The sequence below is a fragment of the Lolium rigidum genome, chromosome 1, assembly GCF_022539505.1.
Source record: "Lolium rigidum isolate FL_2022 chromosome 1, APGP_CSIRO_Lrig_0.1, whole genome shotgun sequence".
NCBI classification, from domain to species: domain Eukaryota; kingdom Viridiplantae; phylum Streptophyta; class Magnoliopsida; order Poales; family Poaceae; genus Lolium; species Lolium rigidum.
In genome coordinates this window covers 124,087,353-124,093,768 of record NC_061508.1, presented here as the reverse complement: position 1 = coordinate 124,093,768, position 6,416 = coordinate 124,087,353, and positions in this window count along the sequence as shown.

The window sequence follows — 6,416 nt, the reverse complement described above, 5'->3', positions numbered from 1 at the left end:
GCCGCTTCATACTTCTTCCATATGTAATCTCCCAAGCCCATCTCGATCGCGGCCCACCTCCTGATTTAGCCAAAATCTGGTGATAACAACAGCGGAGCGTGTCTCTCTCCCAAACAAGGAATGCTAGGATCCAATTTTATTCAAACAAAAACAAAAACAAAAACAAACAGACGCTCCAAGTAAAGCACATAAGATGTGACGGAATAAAAATATAGTTTCACTAGAGGTGACACGATAAGTTGTCGATGAAGAAGGGGATGCCTTGGGCATCCCCAAGCTTAGATGCTTGAGTCTTCTTGAAATATGCAGGGATGAACCACGGGGGCATCCCCAAGCTTAGACTTTTCACTGTTCTTGATCCTATTGTATCATCCTCCTCTCTTGACCCTTGAAAACTTCCTCCACACCAAACTCAAAACAAACTCATTAGAGGGTTAGTGCATAATCAAAAATTCACATATTCAAAGGTGACACAATCATTCTTAACACTTCTGAACATTGCCCAAAGCTACTGAAAGTTAATGGAACAAAGAAATCCATTCAACATAGCAAAAGAGGCAATGTGAAATAAAAGGCAGAATCTGTCAAAACAGAACAGTCTGTAAAGACGAATATTTTAGAGGCACCAGACTTGCTCAGATTAAAATGCTCAAATTTAATGAAAGTTGCGTACATATCTGAGGATCACTCACGTAAATTGGCAGATTTTTCTGAGTTACCTACAGAGAATACTACTCAAATTCGTGACAGCAAAAAATCTGTTTCACGCGAGTAATCCAAATCTAGTATCAACCTTACTATCAAAGACTTTACTTGGCACAACAATGCAATAAAATAAAGATAAGGAGAGGTTGGTACAAGTAGTAACAACTTCCAAGACTCAAATATAAAACAAAATTGCTGTAGTAAAATAAAAACATGGGTTATCTCCCAAGAAGTGCTTTCTTTATAGCCATTAAGATGGGCTCAGCAGTTTTAATGATGCACTCCCAAGAAATAAGAGTTGAAGCAAAAGAGAGCATCAAGAAGCAAATTCAAAACAAATTTAAGCCTAACCCACTTCCTATGAAAAGGAATCTTGTAAATAAACAAATCACGTGGGCATAATGCAACAAGCATAGGAAAACTAGACAAGCGCAACTTCAAGATTTTCAGCATATAGAGAGGTGTTTTAGTACCATGAAAATTTCTACAACCATATTTTCCTCTCTCATAATGATTTTCAGTAGCATCATGAACAAACTCAACAATATAACTATCACATAAAGCATTCTTATCATGAGTCTCATGCATAAAATTATTACTACTCCCAACATAAGCATAGTCATTCTTATTAATTGTAGTGGGAGCAAATTCAACAAAGTAGCTATCATCAAATATAGGAGGCATATTGTAATCATAATTAAATTTATCCTCCATAGTAGGCGGCACCAGAAGACCACTATCATTATAATCATCATAAATAGGAGGCAAAGTATCATCAAAGAAAATTTTCTCCTCAATGCTTGGGGGACTAAAAATATCATGCTCATCAAAACCACACTACAAGAGATGGGGGATTTGTTGACGAAAACCCTGGTGACAAAAATGCATACCGTCATGGATGTGTCCTTATAGGTGACGAATTCATCTTTCGTCAAGCATTTAAGGTAATGCTTGACGGTATGATTTCTCGTCAAGAAAAATTCGTCACCCATTACCCAAGCGGGAAGGGCTTCCATCGTGTCTGTTAATAGGTGACGAAATCAAAGATCGAGGTGACGAAATATTACTAAGTTACTTTATTAAATGTTATTAGTTTTATATATCATGCGTGACCCACTTGTCGGGAACATATTTAATTAAGTAAAAATTGTGGTTTGGAAGAATCGAACAAGGGCTTCGGCGTGACCGACGCGGAGTCTTACCGCTAAGGTAGATATGGAATTTTGATGCTGGATCCGTAAGTAGTCTATTCTACATATTTATTTCAATGGTGTGATCTAGATGTTACGACATAATAATTCCCTTATTAATATTTATGTCGGCCGAGGGTGCCTCGTTTAAGTCGCGCCGCTAGCAGACACGGCCTATATAGGTGCTCTTGCTAACAGTCGAATCGACTAGGGTTCTCGTCGAGGTGAGAATAATTCCGTGAAGGCTCCATTGTGGTGGCGGCGAGACGCATCATCGGTGAGTTCTCCTGATTGTTCGTTAGGTCTAGATTTTTTAATCAGTTGTCAAGATCTGTTCGAAGAACGTTGGCATGTTCTTAAGCTGAATTGTAGGCAATGGATCGAAGTTGGATAACCGATGGCACCAAGAAGTTCACAACAAAGTACATGGCAGGTGTTAGGGATTTCATCAAGTTTGCGCGAGAACACTTGGACAATACGGATGAACCAATCTTGTGCCCTTGCAAGGACTCGCCTAAATCTGATACGTCAGGATATAAAAACAATCGAGGATCACCGCAATTGTTCGGGTATGTCCATGACGTATACAAGATGGACTAGACATGGGGAAGATTTTAGTGATGACGAAGGGCGGGATAGAAACGATGATGGTGCGTATGATAGTGACAACGATGAAGAGGAAGACAATCGTGATTGTTATGTTGACTGTCTCGATCCACTTGGTGAATTTGTCGACTGCGACACGTAAGTACGTGTGCCCTCCAGGTGACGACCTCGGCAGTGGTCCAACTTGGTCGAGTCCCCACTGAGCAAAGGGCCATGCCAGAGGTATTTTCATTAGATATGTCGCAGGGGCGTGCGGTTTTGGAGAAAAGCGCTGACAGGGGTCACATCTCATAACTAGATCTCGAGCATCCGACGCTGCCGTTGGCCAGTAAAATCCTGCCCTAAAGGCTTTTGCCACAAGGGCCCTGCTTATGGTGTTGATGTCTACACACGCTTCTATTCCTGTAGACAGTGTTGGGCCTCCAAGAGCAGAGGTTTGTAGAACAGCAGCAAGTTTCCCTTAAGTGAATCACCCAAGGTTTATCGAACTCGGGGAGGAAGAGGTCAAAGATATCCCTCTCAAGCAACCCTGCAATCACGATACAAGAAGTCTCTTGTGTCCCCAACACACCTAATACACTTGTAAGATGTATAGGTGCACTAGTTCGGCGAAGCGATAGTGAAATACAAGTAGTATGGATGAATATGAGCAGTAGTAACGGCGCCAGAAAATAGCTTGCTGGCGTGCAGTTGATGGTAGTAATATTGCAGGAAGTAAAGATGCAGTAAAACAGTAAATAAGCGATGATTGCAGTATTTGGAAACAAGGCATAGGGATCATACTTTCACTAGTGGACACTCTCAACATTGATCACATAATAAAACCACTCTACACTCTCTTGTTGGATGATGAATACCATTAATTGTGTAGGGCTACAAGAGCACCTCAATGCCGGAGTTAACAAGCTCCACAACATTCGATGTTCATATTTAAATAACCTTAGAGTGCATGATAGACCAACGCAATTATACCGAGTACTAACATAGCATGCACACCGTCACCAACAGACTATGAAAGGAGGAATAGATCACATCAATACTATCATAGTAATAGTTAACTCCATAATCTACAAGAGATTACAATCATAAACTACACCAAGTACTACATGATGCACACACTCTGTCACCATTACATCATGGAGGAGGAATAGACTACTTTAATAACATCACTAGAGTAGCACATAGATTAATAGTGATATAAAGCACATTGCAATCATAAAGGAATATAAATAAGCACTTCACTATGCTACTCTGAATTACTCTTTGGCAAGATAACGAACACTAATTCATCATGTAGGCAAACCTTAAAGATGTATTCCCAAGTACTAATAAACACCCCACGCCTGTCATCGTGAGCATTCATAGGAGGTACTAACACACCACAATTTCATAGAGACATCCAACTCAAATCATAACTCAGTGAATAAGTATTCTGTGAAATATAGCCTAAGAGACCCATACGGTGCACACACTGTCACCTTTTCACACGTGGGACAAGGAGTCTCCGGAGATCACATAAGTAAAATCCACTTGAATAGCATAATGACATCTAGATTACAAAGCTCATCATATGGATCTCAATCATGTAAAGCACCTCATGAGATCATTGTATTGAAGTACATAGGAGAGAGAGATGAACCACATAGCTACCGGTACAGCCCTTAGCCTCGGGGGAGAACTACTCCCTCCTCATGGGAGACAGCAGCGTTGATGGAGATGGCGGTGGTGTCGATGGAGATGCCTTCCGGGGGCACTTCCCCGTCCCGGCAGGGTGCCGGAACAGAGACTCCTGTCCCCCAGATCTTGGCTTCGCGATGGCGGCGGCTCTGGAAGGTTTCTCGTACCGTGGCTTTTCCGTGTCGAAGATTTAGGTCAGGACGACTTAAATAGGCGAAGAGGCGGAGTCGGAGGGGGTCTGGGGCAGCCAGACAACAGGGGGGCGCCCCCCCTTGGGCCGCGCCGCCACCATGTGTGGTGGCCCTGGGCCTCTCCTCTGGCCCCTCTCCGGTGTTCCGGAAGCTTCCGGGAAAAATAAGATATTGGGCGTTGATTTCGTCCGATTCCGAGAATATTTCCTTTCTAGGATTTCTGAAACCAAAAACAGCAGAAAACTGCAACTGGCACTTCAGCATCTCGTTAATAGGTTAGTTCCAGAAAATGCATCAAAATGATATAAAGTGTGAACAAAACATGTAGGTATTGTCATAAAACTAGCATGAAACATCAGAAATTATAGATACGTTTGAGACGTATCAAGCATCCCCAAGCTTAGTTCCTACTCGCCCCCGAGTAGGTAAACGATAACAAGAATAATTTCTGAAGTGACATGCTACTTACATAATCTTTATCATACTATTGTAAAGCATATGAGATGAATGCAGCGATTCAAAGCAATGGTAAAGACAATGAGAAACAACTGAATCATATAACAAAGACTTTTCATGAATAGTACTTCCAAGACAAGCATCAATAAGACTTGCATAAGAGTTACTCATAAAGCAATAGATTCTTAGTAGAAAGTTTTGAAGCAACACAAAGGAAGATATAAGTTTCAGCGGTTGCTTTCAACTTCAACATATTTATCTCATGGATAATTGTCAACACAAAGTAATATAACAAGTGCAATAGGTAAACATGTAAGAATCAATGCACACAGTTGACACAAGTGTTTGCTTCTAAGATAGAAAGAAGTAGGTAAACTGACTCAACATAAAAGTAGAAGATAGGCCCTTCGCAGAGGGAAGCATGGATTACTATTTTTGTGCTAGAGCTTTTACTATTGTTGTGCTAGAGCTTTTCATTTGGAAAACATAGAAACAATTTTGTCAACGGTAGTAATAAATCATATGTGTTATGCATAATACATCTTATAAGTTGCAAGCCTCATGCATAGATTACCAATAGTGCTCGCACCTTGTCCTAATTAGCTTGGATTAACACGGATTATCATTGCATAACATATGTTTCAACCAAGTGTCACAAAGGGGTACCTCTATGCCGCCTCGTACAAAGGTCTAAGGAGAAAGATCGCATTTGATTTCTCGTTTTTTATTATTCTCAACTTAGACATCCATACCGGGACAACATAGACAACGAGATAATGGACTCCTCTTTAATGCATAAGCATTCAACAACAGATAATATTCTCATAAGAGATTGAGGATTGATTGTCCAAACTGAAACTTCCAGCATGGATCATGGCTTTAGTTAGCGGCCCAATGTTCTTCTCTAACAATATGCATACTCAAACCATTTGATCATGAAAATCGCCCTTACTTCAGACAAGACGGACATGCATAGCAACTCACATGATATTCAACAAAGGTAATAGTTGATGGCGTCCCCAGAAACATGGTTACCGCTCAACAAGCAACTTGTAAGAAATAAGATACATAGCTACATATTCTTCACCACAATAGTTTTTAAGGCTATTTTCCCATGAGCTATATATTGCAAAGGCAAAGAATAGAATTTTAAAGGTAGCACTCAACTAATTTACTTTGGAATGGAAGAGATATACCATGTACTAGGTAGGTATGGTGGACACAAATGGCATAGTTTTTGGCTCAAGGATTTGGATGCACGAGAAGAATCCCTCTCAATACAAGGCTAGGCTAGCAAGGTTGTTTGAAGCAAACTCAAGTATAAAACGGTGCAGCAAGACTCACATATGAACATATTGCAAGCATTATAAGACTTTACATCGTCTCCTTCTTGTTCAAACACCTTAACCAGAAAATATCTAGACTCTAGAGACCAATCATGCAAACCAAATTTTAACAAGCTCTATGTAGTTCTTCATTAATAGGTGCAAAGTACATGATGCAAGAGCTTAAACATGATCTATATGAGCACAACAATTGCCAAGTATCAAATTATTCAAGACATTATACCAATTACCACATGAAGCATTTT